An 18,987-nucleotide genomic window follows, 5' to 3' on the forward strand; every position below is an offset into this window, starting at 1 on the left:
AATGTGTGTGTATGTGGTGAGGGGTGAAATAGCTACATGAATAGATGTATAGCAGGGGTGGGCAAAATGTGGCCATTCTATCCAGCCCTCAGGGCCCCTAAAAATTAATACTTGTCTGCCCCTGGTTGCCTGTCATGCTGCCCTCAATGGCTTGCCAAAACTCAGTAAGCGGCCCTCTGCCTGAAATAATTGCCCATCCTTGATGTATAGCCTTGTACACATGTATGAACTGTGAGAAGGACAAGAAGAAACAAGAGATTATCCTGCCCTTAGTTTCTAATACCTGCTATGACTGTTAACCTAAATATCCACCACTGAAGCCAGCACTGATTGATTAACATACATCACACTGATGATTCTAGCGTGATCACTCAACCATCAAATTATTATAAGTAATAGCAATTTGCTTATACAGAAGAAAATGCAAAAAAAAACCCAACAACCTGTCTCTGGACAAAAGATTTCATCATCTATAAAGACAGAGGCACAAAAGATAGGATCCACTAGGAAGTCAAGAGGAGGGAATGACTTGAGGCTAGGGAAGTTTTGCAAACATTTCCCATCAATGCCAACATTGCTTCAGCACCATAGGGTTTAGCAAAAGAAGGAACCCAGACTAGAAGGATCTCTCAAGCACCACATCATCTAACTCAACTCAGAGCAAGTTTAAAATGACATGTGGAAAATTTTCAAAAGAGCTCAAGGCAAAATTTTTCAAGGGCTCAGCACCTACAGCAGGAGCCAGATGTTTTAAATGAGCTCAGCTCCTATTAAAGCATCTAAATAAAGACCAGGTTTTCAAAAGCACTCAGCTTCCAACAAGCTTGTAGGTGCTGAACTCTTGTAAATTGTGGCCATGCATGTTTTAACAGGCAGCAGCCCATTTAAGCTGCAGCTGCCAGGACTGCTTGCCCTAGCAGAGCTAAACCAGTGTTAGTAATGGTGAGCAATATGCCTGCACAAGGGAAATTTTGCAAAGAAAGCTTCAGAGACTTGGAGTTTTTGAGGGCATGTTTCTTGTGGGCATTGCCTGAGGAATAAGCATCTGGTAAGCAATAATGTTAAAAGTAATTTAGAATAGCAGATAGCACTGGCTGCTGTAAAGAGAGGGGGGAGGAGGAAAGCACAGTTATATTTGGAGTTGTATACCAGAAGGTTCACACAGGTAAGAGACAACAATTCCTTTCTACAGACTCATCTACAATAGGATACAGCTCAACTGACAAAACAATGGCATGTATTGCACCTTTCCTGACAGCAATACTGGCAGCTGTAGAACAGCTGGGAATCATGCCTATTTTACCCTTACCATTTTTACCATGGCTTATTCTACCATCTAAGCCCTACTCTGAGACATGAAGGGTTAATTAAGGGTTAATTAAGACATCTTGTCTTAATTGCAGAATCCACTGCTGTTACCAGCAGTACAGAATTTGGAGTCGTCATCTTCTTAGTTGTTCAGTTTTTGTGAAAAAACCACAGCCACAATATCTTGTAGTATATGGCCCTGGAGTGTCAGTGCGCCAACCATAGCTGTCATTGTCTTTCACTTGGTACTTCCAATGAAAGCATCCTGGATCACATTCTCAGAGAACTCCTTCAACACTCCACAGGCCTCCTCATATATCAGCCAAGAAACATGCTTTACACTGCCATGACAAGCCACATGACACATGGTCAGCTTGGCAATAGTATCAACAAGTCACAGTGTCTGAAGGGATCTCAAGGGTCATCTAGTCCAACACCCTGAACAAATGCAAAATATAATTCCTTGGATGTTATAAAGCATTTTCCAATGGTACTTGGTGCTTCCTTTCCATCTTGACTACCCATGCCATGGCTCAATATTGTGAAGTTCTAGTCAGACAAGGCCCTAGGTCATGATTCTCAACCAGGGTGCCTTGAGACACTTTCAAGGGTGTCATGAATGTCATAGTGTTAGCTCTGTCAAGTGTGCAAACATGATTCACAAGACAAACCCAGAGATCTCGTATATGAAGTAGGAAAAGCAACAGTGAGACACAGCATCTATTCTGGATGCATGCAGTGTGCTGAATTCATTCAAAATCTTAAGTCGCGCCAATGCAGTAGCACTGTGCTGTTAACAGCTATTCCATACTTACCAGCATAGCGATCTGTCCACTGCCTTGTGTCCATTTTTTGACTGCAAAGTTGAAGAGTTTGCATTTTATACACATATGAAATGTAAAGCACTTATAATTTACAAGTGAATCATTCATCATCCACAGCAGGAGTGGCCAATTCTTGCTGCACATGTCACAAGTGGCACAGGCAGCCTCTGTGAGCAGCATGCAGCAGATCAGAGAGGGAGCACAGAACACAGGAAGCAGAAAGCAGAGCAGCCAATCAAGCTGGGAGCACACGGTAGGGAGCAGAAAGCAGAGCAGCCAACCAAGCAGAGAATCAGGACCAGAGTAGTATGGGGTAGGCAGGGCTTACCTTGTGGCATGCCTGCCAGAAAAAGGTTGGGCTGGTCTGTAGGGTAACTGTGCTGGAGTGGACAGTCTTACCCAAGGACAGAAGTAATATGCAACTACAGCTGGAGTACCAATTGCATCAGCTGATATGTCAGAGGCAGGATGCAATGGTAGAAAGCTTATTTTGGAACAAGGGCAGTTATAACTGTGCTAATAACACTTGTTCACTCTTGCAAGCCCTTGAACACAGCTGCCAAGTGTTGCAGGTGCTTATAATGCTAATATTCTCAAGCCTTCTATTTTTCCGCAACTAACCTGAAATATTGTGTTTAATTCTGGACATCACATACTCAGAAAGTTATCAACAAAATGAAGAGTCAGAGACCAGTAAGAAATATTACCAGGACCTGAAGGGACTGATTTATAGAAGAATAGATTAATAAGAGTCAATATGTAGAGCTCACTAAGCAATGACTAAAGGGGCGGGACATAACTGTCTACAAATTCCTGGTGGGTGTAAACCCTAGGAAGAGAGAAGAATTGTTTAGTACTACCTGGGGCTATCATCAGGGCTAGCAGAATGAATCCAAGAAAGGAAAAATATAGGCTGAATATCAGCAGGAAAACAAATCTTCCTGACAGTGAGATCTATCAGGTTGTGAAAGAGTCTTCTCAGGAAGATGGAGGAAACCTCACTGCCCTAGACTTTCATAACTGGACAAAAACACTAGAAAAAGCTCTGAGAAAAAGGGTCATACATTGCCTAGTCTCTTGGCCTTGAGTGGAATTATATGATTAAAGTGGTCTTTTCCATCACAGGTAATGGGATATTCTGTTCTATAAATGTAATATAGAAATATAATTCTTCTTCTCTTTCCTCTTGTTGTCTATCCAGGTTGTAAATTCTTTGGGAAAGAAAACGCCTCTTACTCTGGATATATATAGCATATAATTGAGGTGGGGCTTTGGACTTCAGCTATGGCCTTCCGACACCCTACTGAAATTCTGAGAAGAATAAAATAATAATGCTCAATCAAACTAGTTGTTTGTTTTGATAAAGCCTATTTAACTTAAATGACTAATTAATATTTTGAATAGAGGATGTCTCTGTTAAAGATTCACCATGCTCACCCCTTCAATTAAGGTTTCAAATGCTCCCATTAGTAAATTTATTTACACCTCCCATTTGTCCTCTAGCAATGCCAGGAAAGACCAGAGTTTACAGCCCTGTATTTCTAAGATAAAAAGTAGGAATTAAAAAAAAAAAAGGAAAAAAAACACTCGCCAAGAAACCCATCAAGCCTTCTTTATCCACCATAAAAAAAGAAAAAAGGGGTAAAAACCCAATTGTTTTGTAATCATTCGCATGTCATCTATAATACCGTATCATTTATTTTAATTAAGGAGCATCTGGTAACATGGAACACTGTACCGGCACCAGAAGATATCAACAACTGAGTTCCAGGCCCAGCTTCGAATGTTTTCCTGCCTGTACAAGCAGAAGGACTTTACCGCAGCTACGCAGCACAGAAAAATATAGGGTTGATAGTACAAATGCAGAGAGAGAAAGCAAGGAGAGGGGGAGGGGGAGGGAGAAGGAATTCTTTCTTTATACCTGAAGGAGAACCCATATATTTATCATACACATACAATGAACTTTTTCTGTGTACTCTAACAATAGAGAGCCCACCCTGACACCCCAGGTTGTTAGACTATTTACATATGTTAATTACAATGTCAATATATTTGCATATGTTAATCACACTAGAGCTGTTTCTACCCCTCCTGTGCTCACTTGTTTAGGGGGAAAACGGCTGGATCTGACTATACCTGTACTATGCTGATGTCACATGCAGCTATTTCCAGCCCAGTTACCATGGAAACCACAAGGCCTCAGCACCAGTTAGCAGTTCAATATATAATTTACTTATTTTTTTCACATAAGTGATTGGAACTCAAACACAGAAGCCACTAATATAGATATTAAATGCTCTCTGATAAAATTCATATGAAACATTTGAAGAGAAAACAGTTCAATGGTAAACCTAGTTCTCGACAGAAAACCAAAAAAAACCCCACATCAAAGGGAAAGAGCTGCTACAGTTACAGGAAGATTTCACAGGGGTGTCTCACTGTTTGAAGGAAATTAACAGGCAGTGAGGAAAGAGAGCTTCAGTATAGAGCAAAATACTGAAGCCGTCATATCAGATCAGCTCACTGGTCCATCTGGTCTAGTACCCCATCGACCACAAGTGCCTTGTATCTGATGCTTCAGAAAGTATAATACACCTGCCCAAGTGCACAGTGCTGTAAATGGTTTGTGGGGGAAGGAAGCATGAAAAAATCTTTCCTGGATCTTGCAGACAACCGGTTTACGCTCTGAAGCATGAGATTTGATCACCTTCCTCTCTACGATTAATCTTTAGAGACTTAATTACAAATGTTGGTAGTCATCATAAAGTTAACTTTTTTATGAAGCCAACCACCGTTTCTGTCTCCAAGACCTTTATAACCCCGGATGCTACAAGTTACCTATGCAATATGTAAAAAAAAATAAATATATATATATATATATATATAAAAAAAAAATCCTGAGGTCCTGGATGAAGTCACTTGTCCAGTTTTTAGAAGTCTGCAACCTTCTGAGGAAAAAAAAAGTTAATCTTTAGCAGAAGCTCATGCTGAGCCCAAAGTTTAAAAACAAGTCTGGCAGAGATTTCTGAGGCATACAAAAGTGAGAGAAAGGAGGGAATTCTTTATTAAGAAATTTTTCAAATGCTTTATCTGTGTTCAAATAATTTAAGACAAGCTTAGATTTAAGTGGCAGAGCACCTCTGGTATCTGCCACTTCAAGAGCCTGAAGAGGCAGCCAGGAGGTGCGGCCCAGCTCTGATGAGTGGCCATTTTAAGATTCAGTCCAGCAGAGCTGGAGGCAGCAGTCTGTTCTCTGGCACTGAGGAAACAACATCTCTCAGTGGAGCTGCTGCTCCAGTAACACCTGGAGGTAAGGGCGAGAGCTGATGGGGATGGTTAGGAGGCTCTTGATCCCAGTCAAGACCTAAAACTGCACCCTGCTGGGGATGGGTGGCCTGGTGGGGCTGTTTGTGGCAGACCAGCCCCCAGAAATGCCAGACCAGTTACCGGTGGAAGGCAAGTAGGGGCATCTAAACCCCAGCCCCCACCTTTAGGTGGGTCAATTAACATCTGAGGTAACTGGGGACCAGGTACGGCTGCAGCCCCTGAGCCTGTGGGGTGTGTGCATGGCCCCAGCGTAGGGGGGGGCAGAGTATGGGCCTCAGTGGAGGCAGAGGTGTAGAGCAGGGTGCAGTGGGGCACCTAATAGCCAGCACCAGGGTGGCAGTTGGGAGGCCTGGAGAGCCTAGCAAGGAACATGGAGCCTAGCAAAGAGGCAAGGCACCCAGAGGCTAGGAGCCCAAACTGTGCATGTGTGTGGGGGAAAGGAGCCCAGTGAGAGTGAGGGGCTCAGAGTCCAAGGGGAGAGGCTGGAGTTAGGGGCTGGGATATAGCTACATGTGAATGCCGAGAGGGGCGAGTAGTGAGGCCCTGTGAACATGGGGGCCAGGTTAGGTCCAGGTAAGCCTTTGGGTGCCTGAGACCACAGGTAGGCCAAAGGCCAATTGGGTGGATGAGGAAAGGGTGTGAAGTAGGTCCTGGTGAGCAGGGGGCTTGAGGGTAGGCCCTACTAACATGGATGCCAGGTTAGGTCCAGGTAAGCCTTCAGGCGCCTGAGGCCACAGATGGGCCAGAGGCCAACTGGATGGAGTGGTGGAGGAAGTGCTGTGGGTAAACAACAGGGCGAGTTGGGAGTTCCTAATTCAGAGCAGCCGGGTGAGCGACCCAGTGAGGGACTAGAGGCAGAGTCACTCCAGTGTTTTGCAAACTGCCCAGCGCTTGCTCAGATGAGGGTCACAGGAGAGGCCCAAGAGGCCATGCACTTGCTGGCTGCGGAGCGCAGGGAAACAAGCCCCAGGACCCTTCAGGCAAGGGCGGGGTGAGTGTGGCGCCAGGAAAAGGAGGTGCAGTATGAGAGTGGCCCCGCAAAGTATGAAAGAGACTGTGTGAGAGGTGGTGGAGTGAGAAAGTCCTCAGTGAGAAGTAGGCGATATGAGTGCTGGCCCGTAATAGGGCAGAAAGTGAGAGGCCTAACACTGGGATGAGTTGAGCCCAGCCTCAGGCTGGAGCAAAGCTCAGCTGTTAGGAACATCTGCGAGACTTGGGATGCAGTATAGGGGTGGTTAGAGCTGCATACATAGGTCCAGGAGAACAGGGCATTTGAAGGGCAGCCTCCTGCCTAATTAACACCATAAATATGTATCATCAAGGCATGGCAATCGAGAAAGGTGGGTGACGTAACCAGAGGCAGGTGAGGAGACTAGCACTGTGGCTAGTCAGGGAGTTCCCACCTTGCCACAGTTTAAAAGATCATTCTTGCCATGGGCTTACTGATGGAAACAACACAACCATACAACTGGTCGTGAAAGGACCTCTCACTCACTACAAGAGAAAGTTAGCCAACAGATCACAATTAAGTTTGCACTAAGCAAAGCTTGACTGAAAGAAAGCAACATGGGGGTAGGAGAAAAAAAAAATGTTGCTGCTGTTATAAATGGACTTGATTTTAAAAAAGGGTCTTTAAAAATTTCCACTAATCTCAATACTTATTTCAATTTGGTAGTGCCTGAAAATGAGTGATTAGATTTTGAAATAGAAAGTTTTCACAAATCAATTTTTGATTAAGAATATCTACTTTGGAGGCTAACCTGAAGAAACAATTAAAAAGAGGCTAAACCATGCACACCCCTACTCCTACATAAAAAAGAAATCAGACCAGCCATTTCCAAAAAAATACATCCCAGTTACCTCTTCCACATAGTCACATGAACCACCAGCTCTTTGAAGGTTATGTGGCAAATGATAACAACTGTTTACAAAATGAAATAAAGATGGCTACCAAGACAACCAACAACTTAAAATGTAAAACTATCAGGTGAACTTTTCAGTCACAGGCTTCATGACTTATTTTGAAAAACACAAAAAATATCCAATGGAAAAATGGCAAGGATTTTTGTGGGTGACATGCAGTTAGTCCAATAAAAGACGTAACTCACAAAAATCCTTGCCTCTTGCATGTTTCCTTAACCATCACGGCTACAACATCACTGCCATCTTTTATATTCTCTTTTGAAAGGCTGGATTTTTTAATTTTATCAGAAAAAGTCTGCTCACTACTGTCATACAATGCTACTGTTTCAAGAGAGACAGGTCCTTCACCAATAGGACCAAAGCAGCTACAAGAACATCTGGAAATGCTCAACTGGACAACAACTTGATAATACAAGATTAGGCAGCAGAGGATCATACAAAGTAATTAACAGTTAAAGATAGAAAGGGTTATTTTCTTGGGAAACCAAAGTGCTGGGGAGCAATGACATCACCCTATAGATGAATTTTAAAGTCCCTTTTCCCTCAGAGTGTTTAAATTACAGAATCCAAGATAGCTAAGTATATTAAAGATACTTAAAATCCCATTCCTCTGGCCCCAACTTGGACATGTAGAGAATAACACCTACAAAGCAAAACTTAGAAATGTAATAAATACAGTTCACTAACATAAATGTTGGGTGTCCCTTCTTTGTTCTCTTCTTCTATTTCTTCGACCAATTCTGTCATTCCCCAGGCTACTTTTGCTCATTTGTATTCTGTTTACTTTCATCCTTTTCTTTGATATGCAGCCGTTCTTTTCCGCTTTCATATACACATCTATTTCTTTTGAACAACTCGTTTCTCCTCCAGTTACATAGTCTTTTGCCACTGGTTCTCTTCCATTAATCTTCCCCTTTGCGCCTCACAATTTTTCTATCACCCTTATTTTCCTCTCTATTTCATTATCTCACTACAAAGTCCTCTCCTCACTCTCTAATTCTGGCATCATAAAGTATCTTACAAACATGAACTAATGAACTGCCACAGTCCCCTGGTGAGGTCATAAAAAATTATCCTCATGTCAGGGGTAAAAAAAGCGAAAGGTCTATATTGGCTAGGCCTGTCTGTTGTGCAGTGACAGTGGGTTCAGGCCCAACCAAGAGTTACAAGGCCCCCCTCAATGGCTAGAGGAAGGCCATTAGTTGGACCACAACTGATTTCTTGGGACAACAAATGACAAAATAGTTATGGGGAGTGAAGGTTATATGTCAGGGTGTTTTTAAGCTTCCCCATAGACATTGGACATTGGCTACAGTTAAGGCTGGCAACTTCAACTGGGGTACACTGGTTCTCCTGCTAGGAGCAAAGCCAGAGATTCCTGGCTAGAGGATCTTGCTGCTCCATTCAGGATCAGACTAATCACCATATTTGGGGGCAGGAAGGAATTTAACTCATGGTCAGGTTGTTATGCACTGTGGTAGTTTTTGCCTTCCTCTAGCAGGGTCATGGCCCTCTACCCAGAAACTCTTGAGTGTATATTGACAATGTTTTATGGAAGCAGAACATTGGCTGCCATGGTTCCCTGGCTCTACCTGGGGAAGGTTAGGGTGTTACATCTGTGTTGAGTCAGAGTTGAGGGTAGCCTTACGTTAAGTTTAAATTATGGGTGTATGGGATGGTTCGGACAGGGATAATCCCTAGTGAGCTAGTGTGAGAACCTACAGGAATGATAGGGTAGGGCAACAGTATCCAAGTCCCTGGAGGAGCAGGTGCAGTAGCAGGAGCTGCACTCAAACCCCTCAGGTACAGAGAGGAGCAGAGAGGGAGCAGACAGCAGAAACACCAGAGTACAGCCCTAAGACTTTCACCTGGCACCAGCCTCTGCATCAGCAGTCACTGTCACCCCCTTCCACCTCCTCCAGGGACAGCTGCTTTCTTCAGGGGTCTAACAACCCACCCCAAGCTCCCCAATCTGCCCTGCCAAGCAGCTCTTGTTGGGTTTGAACACCACACACCACCCGCTGACATGTTCTCAAGGGGATCCTATCACAATGCAAGATCCTTTTAAAGGTAACAGGCAGTGTGTAAGAAATACATTAGTCTTAAATGGAGTGCCCCTAAAATCCAAAAGGTTATGGAGGGGTGCCTCAAGTCTAAAGGTTGAGAACCACTTGTCCAGAATATGACTAGAGTGCCCATATACAATTCAGGCATAGGAGTACAACAGCATGCAAAAAACAGTATATATCTGCAACCTGTCCAAGTTCTGGTTACTGTAGAAACTTCTGGACCTCTTGTAATAACTCCCAGGAAATAAGACTTGCATTACTGTAAATTTTCTTATAATATTGCAGCACTGAATTACATCTCACTCTTTAGCCCAATAAAAATCCAATAATTTAGCAGGTTCACAACATCAGTAAGAGCCTTCAGGAAGCACAGTTCCTATAACAGCTTCCCACTTCACTCCTCTTTGGATGGATGAAGCTATTCTGACCTCAACGTCACAAAGCACCTGAGGCATGAGGATCTAACATAACCATGCTCCTTGCAGTATTTTACTACTAACTTGCACTTATTCATCATGCGTGGCATTATCCTTCTCTCTCCAGATTGTATTTATGCTCCTTTTCTGTTGGAAGAAAAATCTCCACATCCCAAAGGAGTTTTTATCCCCTAAAAATAGCAATTCCAGAGCTGATGCGTATTCTATGAAAGAGTTACGGTATCCAGGTTGTAGCCGTATTGGTGTAGAGGCAAAAGGAATCAGAATTCGTGGTAGAAGTTATATCTTTTATTAGATCAACTAGATGTAAAAAAATAAAAGACATCACTTCTGGTATGACTTATGAAAGAGTTAAGACTTTTGGGCTGTTTTGAACACATCAGTCCTAATTGACAACATCTTGCACTATTATGCTTTTCCCAGATTTACCTTTAGCCTGATCCTGATTCTAAGAGAAACATCTGCTTAAGCCTGACACAATCGCGTCTTGGGATAGGGAGAAGGAGAAAGAGAAGGAAGCACTAACAGATTTAGTGGATCTTTAACTATGTGGTGACTTTATATTGCATGCCCTGCCAATCCCCAGTGTACAAAGTGTGACAATTAGCATGATAAATCTCCCAAATGTACTAAGATGATTTTACCCCTTCTGTGGGACCCCTTTCCTGCACATCTGCCTATATCATGCCCATCTATTAATCCTGCCTCTCAACTGCCTCATCAACTCATCCCCTTCCATTCCCACATCAGTTACCCATGTCACTCCAGGTCCTCCTGTAACCCCAACAGTCTTCACTCCTTTTCCCAGACTTGGAGGAGACTGCAGTGTGCCCAGGGGTCCCTCTTTTGAATTCCCAGTCTAGTGACTGGGGAGACAGAAGCACTGTCCCCAGTTTATCACAGGAGGGAACAAATCTGCCCTCAGCTGCTGGGCTCTTTCTGTTCCCTCATCCATTCACATGAGAACAGTGTTTGCTCCCACAAGGAAAGAAGGAAAAGAATTCCACCTTCTTTCTGTGTGACCATTATTTTCCTGTACAAGAATGGAAGCAATGGGATAAACAAGTGTTTCCAATGGGAAATGTCTTTGTAGAGCATCTAAAGCTTCCGGCATCATCAAGAGGCGAAGTCCCTCCAAAAATCTTCTCAGCTACAGAAGGAAAAAAGTCACAAGAATTGTCAATATTGTGTAAGAGTCCAGACATTCTCTACACACTATGAGCTAATCTGCTGTCTCAGATATGTGCAGGCAGCAGTAGGGGATAGCAGTCTCCTCTCATGCCACACCATGCAGTCTGGGAACCCCATTATTCCTGGACATCAGTCTTCTCCAGTGTTCTAACTTGCAGCTAAATCAGTAAGGTTTTGCCTGCTGATGCCATTCCCTGCAATCTGGAGTTGAAGGGAGGCAGCATTCCAAAGAGATTGTGTTACAGACAAACTGAGAAATGCCACAGAGTTGAGTAGAAGGCCGAGCAAAGTGAGGTCAATAAAATTTAGATAAGCAGCACGTTGAGAGGCACTTTGCCAACTACCCCACACAGCCAAGCCAGTGTCTTTCACTCCTGGCCTGCAATAGCCCTCACCTTCCCAGTGTCACCCACCACCCTCTTCCCCCCCATCCCTTTACAGTTTTGCCAATGCAGTGTTATAGGATCCAAAGGCTTATTGTCTTCAATGCATTTACCCAAACAACAACCTGAGAAGCCAAGGAAAATAGTATTATACCTTACACTATTACACATTTCATATAGAGGAGAACCAAGACAGAGAGAAGCTAAATGACTCAGCCACTGCCATGTGGGATATGCATGACCAAGCAGCAACTACAATCCAAATCCTCAACTAGTGCCCCAATAGTTGGGGTATCTCAGTTCTCTTTTACAGTCTTCTCTGACAGCAGTTGCTGTTGTGGCAACAGCTCTGCAAATGCAACTTAATACTGATCAGCAGCTTAATACATAATACTTAGCACTTATACAGTGCACTGTCTTTTTTCCAAGACACAAATTTAAATTTATAGCACTGCTTGCTGTTTCAGTCTTGTTCCCTTACCCTACCACTTTCCTATCTCTGCCAAGGTACTTCAGATCTAACCTGCAGCAGAAACAGCAATTTATTTATTTATTTTCATAAAAAAAGAAACTGTATCCCAAACGGATTCCCAAAATTAGAAAGGTTTTGAAATGTGTTTATTCTGATGTAATGAAAGCACAAGGTTGAAATTTTTACAAAAGCCATGAGCAAGATGGAGACAGACACTATAACCAATAGCCTGGTAGCTTGGGTACTTACTTCATTTGGAACAAGGGTTTAAACCCGGGTTTCCCATATCCCACGCAAGCACCCAAGCCACTAGAAAATTAAATTTCCATAGGACTTTTCAATTTAGGCATATTAGCATTTTCCAACAAAAAACATTTAGTCAGCTAACTATCAACAAGCTCTAAATATGCCTCTAAAATGGCAGAAAGACAGGAGTTAAAATGGGTAGTGAAGGAAGGAGAATCTCTTTTCAGGTGAGATTTGAAATGCAAGGAAGAATTCAGAAAACAGAGAGGTACAAAAGGTCTTTCCCAGGGGCAGGAGCTACAGAAAAGACTTTTGCACCAGATGGGAAGTTGTCACAAAACAAAAAGAAGACCTATGCTATACAAGAGGAAGGAAGGGGAGCTGGGGGGAGAGAGGAGGTGCAATATCTATGCCTGTGATTCTCAATCAAGGTGCCATGGCACCCTGGGGTGCCTGGAGATCCATTCAGGGGTGCTGTAGGGAGCCACACAATGTTAGCACTATTAGGTGTGCACACGATTCAAAAGATAAACCTAGAGAGTTCAAATAGGAATCCACAGTGTCCAAAACATTCCAATCTGTTATTGTCTTTCTGAGTTCTTTGCAACAGATGAATTGTTCTATTGTTTTGCTATAGTCAAAAGAAATGAGTGAAAACTAAGAGCTGGCATTTTCTGAGGGGTGCCTCAAGTCTAAAAAGGTTGAGAACCACTGATCTATGCTAAGGCCAAACGGAAAGTGGTTCATGATGCTATAACAGAAATCTGCACTGCCTGAATGGAGGAACAAAGGCAAGCTGTGGGATTCTCCCATCCTCAGCACTAATGCCTGTGATTCTATCGGGAGGCCTGGGGCTCTCTGGTTACTTGAGATATTGAACACAAGTGAAGTTTATTAAGACAGACACTGCTTGGACCACCTGAGATGAGAGCTCCCAGAGTAAGAGTCCTAGCAGCCATGGGAGGCAGATGCACGCAGAGTGATAATATAAACAACCTGCACAGTTTAAAAGAACAGGCCAGAAGCTTAGTATGCTTAAACATTTAGAGGGATAATGAGAACATTCATAGTGACATGAGATAGGAAAACAGTTACAAAGGATATAAATTCTCATGTTTCAGGCCATAAGCTCTGACTAAGTAGAAACAGCTTCACTTACCGGCTAGTTATTTTGAACTGTCCACTATGCTGTTTTCTTGCACCTTCGCTGAAGCATCTGTTATCTGTCCCTGTCAGAGTCAGGATGCTGGACTACATGGGTCAACACTCAGATTGGTTTGGCAATTCTTATGTGTTCAGCCATTTTATGCAGTGCAGGAAACCCCTCCATTACAAGATCCAAAGTTGGCATCATGGTGAACACCTGGGACAATTCAGGTTCTTTGCATCCAGTTAGAGAGTCCTGAGAGTCTCTCTCCCTGTGACAGACAAGGGTCTTTGGGTAAATCTGATATCATAGAAATCACAGAAATTAAGGGCTGGAAGGAACCTCAAAAGATCATGGAGTCCAATCCCCCTGCTCTGGGCAGGAATACTGCTGAGATCTTGTATTAGATCAACTCAAATAGTTGGAAAAAATCTTCACAAGCTTTTGGGTATAAATACCCTTCATCAGGCTGATGAAGCATCTGCATTTGGTCTGTGCTCTTCCTGGATGGACTGAATAGTAAAGAAACCAGATGTCTGCCTGTGTCCTTAGATCAACACAGCTACAACTTATACCCCTGTCTCCCCCTGTAAGGCATTTCTGTAATCTTCGTTTTTCAGGTAAAGTCATCAAAAAAGGTACGGTGAGACAATCTAGAAGCATGTGAAGTCCCTAGGTTTCCTCAACCTCAGCCAGCCTGCTTCAGGCTTAGATGTGGTACAGACACAGACTTTGCTCACTAGTGATGCCTTTCTGACAATGAATGAAAATCAGGTGTCCATACTAATTCTTTTGCACTAGCTAGCTGCTTTCAATCTACTGGTGATTAGGTGTTCTTGTCTTGCCTGTGGGACTACAGAAGGGGAAGAGAGACCTGTTCAAGCAACCCCATTCTTTGAAAGAGCTTAGTTTCCATACCCTGTTCATCACCATGATATCTGGTCTCCGCAAGCAGTGCTGAACAATGGCTCCACTTCCCCAATGGATATCTTATGCACTGAGCCATGGAATTCCATAGACAGCTCTACCATCATGTGAACTAAAATGTGAACTCACACTTTAGGTGGGTTAGAAAGGATCTTAGGGATCAGTGTTCACAGGCACTCTGCATCTCCATCTCACACTATTTCTCTGGGATCCTTGAGCACTCCCCCAGTGTCTACTAGAAACTAGTTGGAGAGAAGAACTAAGAGCACCCCACATGGATGAAAGGTAGTGGCAGATAGTAGGATAGGAAAAAAGTATATTCTGTTTCCCAGCCAGATTCAGACCTTGGAGTAATTGCTATTTGGTGTAGTGATTCACAGAGTGAATAACTCATTAATTTGCCCATAGTCCATCTTTATTCCATGGGACCAAAATAATTGTGTCATGAGGGGCAGATCCAATTTTGAGACATAAGAAATCATATAGGGGATTGTTTGTTGCCTCTGTCCACACTATGGCTCACCAATGTAAATATCAGGATCCCTGAGGCCTCTTCCCTAGCTTGCCTATAGATCAGTCAGACCAGGCAGAAATATGAAATGAAACAAAATAGCGGAGTGTTGAGGGTGGGTACTGGACAGAAGTAAGAGTGGACTGAAAAGCTAATGCTGATTCTTGATAACCTGTCCCAGAAGTCTCTCTGCTATGTAAAAGCCACTGTGTTCACCCAAATGACTCATGTACAGCCTCCAGTCAATGAACACATTCCACTGGCCAGAACTGCCCTTTGCAGGAAACAAGTGCCTGCAACATACACCAAGTAGAGACAAATGGAACAAACAGCAAAAGGGTGCAGGGGATAAAGCTGCCTTTGTGACCTCTACTCTCCCCCTGGGAGAGATGAAAATCATCATTCATAAACAGCCAAAGGAAAAGAAGGGAGGCATTAAGTAAAATAAGCTGGACCAGCTTCCAAAACAAACATTTTAAAACGCAGGTTAGGACACAGAAAAGGAGTCAACTAATGGCTTATACTACTACTACTACACACTGCCCAACAAGAGACAAGGTACAGGCTAACAAGCGGTATTGATGTCACTAGAGTAATGACTTTCAAACAAGTTGCAGCAAGATCCTTTTAAGGGTGCTAGGCAACATTAGCACTGTTAGGTGTGCATATTCACATGATTCACAAGATACTCAGAGATTTCAAATAGGAATCCAGAGCATCAAAAGCATTTTGATTTCTGTGGTCTGAGTTCTTTGCAACGAAATTATTCTGTTATTTTCCCAGAATCAAAAAAAAAAAAAAAAAAGAGTGAAAGCTAAGAGTTGGACAAGGTTCTTTGCGTGAATCTGATATCTTTTATTAGACCAACTTAAATAGTTGGAAAATAATTATTATTAAGCAAGCTTTCGGTTCAAAAACCCTATGTCAGGCTAAGGAAGTTTCAGCAGTTGGTGTGTGCTCTTCCTGGATGGAATGAAAAGTAAAGAAGCCAGAGGCTGGACTGGTATCCATACAAGACAGGTAGTCAGTGAAAATGTAGATTGACCTGGGCACCAAAATGGCCCCACAGTATGCCAACCTTTTTTATGAGCCACCTGGAAAAAGACTTCCTCAAGAACTGCACCATCAAACCCTTGTTATACTTAAGATATATTGATAACATCTTCATCATTTGAACTGAAAACCTGCAATCTCTCACTGAGTTCCATGAGAAATTCAACAATCACCACCCCTCCATCCAACTTTCTCTAGAATACTCCAGCACCAACATCTCCTTTTAAGACACAATGATCAGTATCCAGAATGATAAAATACAAACCACGTTATACAAGAAACCCACAGACCAACATACATATCTGCACAGAACCAGCAATCACCCTAGACACACCAAAAAAGCTGTGATATACAGCCAAGCCATCAGATACCAGTGAATTTGCACTGAAGAGAACACCTGGGATTACCACCTCACCAATCTTAAAAAGCTTTCACCCAAAAAGGACACTCCTCCAGAGAGATAGATTGCACGTTTGAAAGAGCCACCTGGATACCACATGAAGAACTGCTACAGTACAGAAGAAAACCCCCCACAAATCACACACCGCTGCTTATGACATATCACTCCTCCCTCCAACCTGTACAGAAAATCCTCAAACAATTGCAACCCTTACTAGAAATAAATACTACTCTTAAAAAGATCTTCCCAGAGCCACCCATCCTAGCCTTCAAACAAGCACTAAACCTCGCTAACCTCATTACCAGAAGCAAACTTCCTCCAGAAGCAAAGCCAGAACACACAAAAAGGATCCAGACCATGCCATGCCAAGAAATGCAAAACCTGCCAACACATCTCCACCACCCCCACAATAACTACACCCCACAACAGAGCCATCAGCATTCCCAGATCTTACAACTGCACCTCCAAATATGTAATGTATCTCATCCAATGCACCAAATGCCCTGATGGAAAATACACAGGAGAGACCAAACAACAACCGTGCACCAGAATGAATGCACACTGGAAATCTACCAAAGACAGGAATACCCAATTACCTGTGGGGGCACATTTCTCACAAGAAAACCACTGTCTCCCTAATCTCTCAGCCCTGATCCTCAAAGGAAACTTACAAAACACTTCCCAGAGCCGAGCCTATGAACTCCACTTCATCAACCTCCTGGATACTAAAAATCATGGACTAAATATAGACATTGGATTTATGGCACATTATAACCTGCCTGACATCTGACTCCCTAGGTATCTCTCCACTATTCATCCCCCTTCTTTCTCTTCCTACCTGCCCCCAGCCTGTCTCTCACTCATTGATTCCTCAATCTACATTTTCACTGACTACCTGTCTTGTATGCATACCAGCCCAGCCTCTGGCTTCTTTACTTTTCATTCCATCCAGGAAGAGCACACACCAACCGCTGAAACTTCCTTAGCCTGACAAAGGGTTTTTGAACCCGAAACTTGCTTAATAATAATTATTTTCCAACTATTTAAGTTGGTCTAATAAAAGATATCAGATTCACGCAAAGAACCTTGTCTGCCTATGTCCTTAGACCAATACGGCTACAACCTACACCCCTAAAGCTAAGAGTTCGCATTTTTGCAGGGTGCCCCAAGCCCAATAAGGGGTGCTCTGTGTCTAAAAAGAACTACTACACTAAAGGGGAAGGGGAGCAGGATTTTGGTTCTTGGTTGGGATTTTTAAGCACACTATTAGATTTCAGTGTCAGAACAGTCTTTGTAATTGACTGCCCTGTTGATTTTAAGGATTTATGGCAAAACTGTTGATGCTGGGGGGGGGAGGGAAGGGGAGAATACACAGAGAGAAAAATGGAATGCATCAGCCAACATGTGCGCACATTCAATTACCTCTACACTTGGTCGGGAGACACACTAGGACCAAGACTGGAGACAAAGCTGTGCCTAGTAGTCTAGTAGTATTCAATCCTAGCATGCAAGAGGCTTAGGCTTGATTGCTGATCCTGATTTCATGCCCCCAGGGCAGGAGACACTAAGAACACCATTCTTCAAGGGGGTCCCACTGGGGCTGGCAGGGCTGCAGCCATACTGTGTGGCACTGAAAACATAATGCAGGAGAGTGAATCCCAAGTGTTCCAACAGCACTCGAACAAGCATGCTCGGTGCATGTCTGAGATGGATTCAGTCTCACACTACCAGGCTCACAACTTTGCCTGCCTGTATTTCTCTCTCTGGTATTTCACAGAGAGATGGTATCCTTTTTGCTTTTCTGCTCCCAGGCACAATCAGGAACAAAGGATGAAAGAAAAATACAGGGAGGGTGGGGAAGGCATTTGAGAATTAGGAGCAATCTTTAGCAGAACAGAAAGGGGGAGGAAGGGAAGAGGGAAGGAGGAAAAAGGGAAGAAAGAAGATGCAGAGGCTTGAAAATAACAATATGCAAATGAGGCATAGCAGGCTCATTTGTTACTGAGAGCCTAAAAATCTGTGCTGAAGGGGGAAAAACACCACATACTATACATGCAAAAACTTCCCTCACTCATGAAAAAAGGAAAGATGTAGGGATGAAAGCCTCCCAAAACCTTTCCTTACCTTTCCAGCTCCTCAACACCCCATCCTCATTGTCCGGCCATGCAATCCACCCTCTGAAGAAGCAATAAAGGAGAATGAACAGTTGTGCTGGAAAAGCACAACTTGAGCAAGAAATAACCTTTTCTCTTCTGTGAGCACCCATAGATAGACAAACAGAACCTTCTTGGTAATTCTGAAGTGATGCCGGTCACACAAGCCAACTCTGAGTTTCACTGGAGTAGTCCCCAGAAGCTGTCTTTAAGTGACTGACCACTGCCCTTCTTTCCACCCTAGAGCATACTGCATTTCCTCCAAACCTCCAGATACCTGGATCAAGACACAACTTCCTTAGGAGGGAAGACTGCTCACTGGCCGCAAACAGATCTTTTTGCAGACATGATTCCCAGGCTGTGTTCTGGTCAGCCATCAAGCTAAGGAGGGTCAGGGCTGGTTACTATGTGAACCTGGGACTTCCAATAGACAAAGCAGCAATGGTGCCAGCTGATACTTATCCATCTTAGTCCCAAACCTATGGCCTTAGGGGACACAGTGTCGCACAGGTGTAACCAACCCTTTGAAAGAGAAAGCTGGTGACCCATCCAGTTGTTCAATACTGATGCCCTGACACTTTTTGCAAAAGTGCTAGGATCAAATGTTAGTCTGAGG

At 43.3% G+C, this 18,987-nt stretch overlaps 1 protein-coding gene across 6 annotated transcripts in view; it reads right to left on the reverse strand.

Moving 5' to 3' along the window:
• TCF20 (transcription factor 20) overlaps nucleotides 1–18,987 on the reverse strand; it is a 173,964-nt gene that overhangs the window by 117,135 nt on the left and 37,842 nt on the right. Inside the window, exon 1 of one of the 6 annotated variants that reach the window (XM_090042713.1) lies at nucleotides 13,340–13,428. The exons of the other annotated variants lie outside the window; for them this stretch is intronic. The gene's annotated coding sequence lies outside the window, so the exon portion shown is untranslated. Of the gene's footprint in view, nucleotides 1–13,339; nucleotides 13,429–18,987 lie in introns of those variants that run through there. 6 annotated transcript variants of the gene reach the window in all.

Source organism: Crocodylus siamensis, chromosome 4, assembly GCF_052110815.1.
Source record: "Crocodylus siamensis isolate JL-2025a chromosome 4, ASM5211081v1, whole genome shotgun sequence".
Lineage (NCBI taxonomy): Eukaryota > Metazoa > Chordata > Crocodylia > Crocodylidae > Crocodylus > Crocodylus siamensis.